Genomic DNA, 3,434 nt, shown 5'->3' on the forward strand with positions numbered 1-3,434 from the left:
GAAGAAAACTGGGGTCAGAGAAGTAAGAATTCCTTCTATATGGAAGAAGGTTAGCAACTAAATAACAGGAAGAATTTAGAGAGTTTTAATTATTGTAGTAACTAAAATAGCTTATTAATGTTCGTATAATAGCAAACAATTTGTGTGTGCCTATTGTGCCATGTGCTCTTCTAAGCACTTCAATTATCACCCCAACTTACCAGGTAGGTATTGTTACTGCTTTCATTCCATTAGTGAAGACACTGAGGCAAAGTGAGGTGAATAAACTGGACCCAGTCACGTAGCAAGAAATTAATGGATCCAAGATTAGAACTCAGACGCATGGACTGAAAGATTTGCTGTTACTGCCACACTGCACATTGCCACGCAGCTTAATTAGTAGGTGTGCAGACTGGGAGACATTGCCTAATACAGAATGTACATTATGCAAAGTCTTAACTCAGACACAGTTACCAACCAAATCATTTTGTCACTTGTTATCAATTTAGAAGAGATAAATTATACTCTGAATGATAAACTCATCAATTTCAATTAACTAAGCTTTCCTTAGTGATAAATTAAGCTTTCCTTGTGACTGAGCCACTTTTACTTTCTATGGTGTGTTGGCCGTTTCTAATGGGTGAGGAAACACGCTTCCCTATAGTGCACTGTGTCAAAAATCTGTGATCTTCTATTCAAATACTCTTTTCCTATGACCTCTGCTTTATCTCTGAGAGAAAAACAAAGAATGCAGTAAAAGTGTATTTTAATTATAGAAACGTTGTTATGACTCTGAGTGTCAGAATTATACACACACGCCTTTTACTTTAAAACTTTTTGTATTTCCACCCTGTCCAGTTTGGCTCCAGTGGAAAGAATGTCCGCCTGCGGGCTGAAGCATCTCAGGGTCAGTTCTGGCCAAGGGCTCATAGGTTGGTTGTAGGCTCCATGTGTTTCTCTCACATTGATGTTTCTCTCTGTCTTTCCCTCTCTCTTCCTCTCCCTCTAAAAATCAGTGGAAACATACCCTCGGGTGAGGATTAAAACCACCCCACAGAAAACCTGTTATTTCCAAAACTTGGTAAGTCAATATGCTAAAATTATATCCATTTTAATTTATGTTTTTAGTGTGTTTGAAACTTCCTTCCTTTAGAAACCAAAGATTTTTTAGTTAAAATGCTGAGATTTACTTTAACCAAAAGGAAATTAAACCATATTTTAAAACATATTTGCTTTGGGTTTGCCTTTTCACAGTAGTCAATTTGACATATCCAGGAGCAAGTATTCTGAGGGCTTACCTCACTATTTGCCAAAAAACTATTAATGTCAGGTATAGTGCTATGTGTGTTAAGCAATTTATCTTATTCTTTTGGCATGGTAAAATTTTCCCATTTTGAACGATGGTAATTATGCAATCCTAAATTTTTGGTTGGGTTACATCATAACTACATCATAACTAATCCCATCCTGATTAACTATTTATTGATTTTCTTTGTGCCAAGTTTTAAGAATTCAAGTATGTCTAGATCAGATTCTCCATCTGTAAGAAACTAAAACACACATAAGATTTTTCAGAAAGTATTTCAGTTGAAATTTGCAGGTGCGATTCCATTGCAAAAATCTTTGAAGAATGATTTAATTACTTGGGCTTCTTGAAGTATTGTTGAAATGAAAAGAATAGGTCACATTCCTAATATCTTGTTAATTCTTTTTATGTGCTAGGGGATTAATATATTTTAATTATCCTATGTAACCTTTACAAAATACCTAAAATGTGCTTAAACTCAATCCTGCTCAGCAGTGAGGGTGCAGGAAGGTCTTACATAGGTGAAGTGACTAGACAAAAGTCACGCATTAATGGAATGGCAGACATGAGATTTGAACAAAGGTGGTTAAACTCCAAAGCCTGTTCTTTTCCCATTACATGCTTTAAAAAATTAGACATATTGCCGGGAGTGAAATCCCTTTAGTTGTGTAGGGACGAGAGATTTTGATATCTAATGCAAGTGAAGATCTGAACTGCAGTAAAAGTCAGTTATTTGAAAGCTCTTCTCATTAGCTTGGGAGGGCCAGAGATGAAAAAGAAAGATTGCGGAGAGAAAGTTGATTAAAATTTTATACTTTGAGGATAAATGAATTAAAATATATGTGACTAATGATAAATTAACACGTGATAATCAGCACTTTAGATGGCAAGATAGACTGAATATAGATTGTAGAGAGACAGGAGAGGGGACTATTCAGAGGAGAAATGCCAGTGTCATAGGGGGAGTTGACATAACATTTGTTTCCACAGTAAAGAAGTCAGCAGAAGTAGGTAACTCCTATCAAGGGACTAGAGCATACATGCATTGTTTTTACTTTACCAGTTTTCTCTCTCTCTCTCTCTCTCTGTCTCTCTCTCTCTCTCTCTCTCTCCACCTCTCCATCTTGGCTGCCTCCAGACTCCCTGAATCCTCCTTCTTCTTTCTTTTGATATTTAATCTACCTCTGACCATCTCTGATTCCCTTACCTATGATATATTAGCATATGGAATTCTCATTCTTGACTATAGTGTCACAGAACTTTGGCTAGGACTGTTGTCCTTTAAAAGTCATGCCCCTTACCTGTTCATAACTCACTGCAAGCATCTGTGTCACCTTTAAGTGTTGCTAGATTCAGGGCATCACACTTCTAACCAAAATCTACCTTTGACCCTACCTCTGAGTTTCTCTTCCATGTCCTGGACTTATTTCACCATCCACTAGGCTATTACAGATTGCAATATTACATTTTACTTTATATCCAAAATCTTAACAGACGGGTACTCATTGTATCCATGCTATTCAATTAAAATTTTAAAACACAACTCATTCACCTATATATTTCTTGTTTCATGCCTCAAAACCAATTAATAAACATGTGTAGTTCCCTCAAGCTTGCTCTGGCTCATAATAAACTACATACACTTAATCTCTAATATAGTTAAATGACTATACATTTGAATTGACATTTTAGAAACCAACACAGGAAATTAACATTTAAAAATAAACATTATAATGTCAAATACTATTTTTTTGCTTTGAATTTATCATAGAGATACTTGAAGAAAAGATTATATAACAGAGATTTTAGGAGAATCGAACTTCCAAGGACTACATAGATAGGCAACACAGAAAGGCTCTCTACTTTCTAGAATTTTGCTTGAAAGTTCATGGTGTCTGTTATCCTGCAGGTAGTTTGCCATAATTGCTTCTTTAAGACTATCTGATGAGTTTGGAGGCATTTGATATAATAAATAACATGAGGAAAGAAAAGGAAGTAGGTGGGTTGGAAAAACAGTTAAGTATTAAGGATAGAGAAAGAGCCTGAGAAGATTAAGTAATGGTTAGGAAGATAGATGAGAAAATGAGAACATTTTTAATTAGCAAGTTTGAAAAAACACTGTTTGAGATAGAATTAACTGCATTAAGGT

Source organism: Myotis davidii, unplaced genomic scaffold, assembly GCF_000327345.1.
Source record: "Myotis davidii unplaced genomic scaffold, ASM32734v1 scaffold1149, whole genome shotgun sequence".
Classification (NCBI taxonomy): domain Eukaryota; kingdom Metazoa; phylum Chordata; class Mammalia; order Chiroptera; family Vespertilionidae; genus Myotis; species Myotis davidii.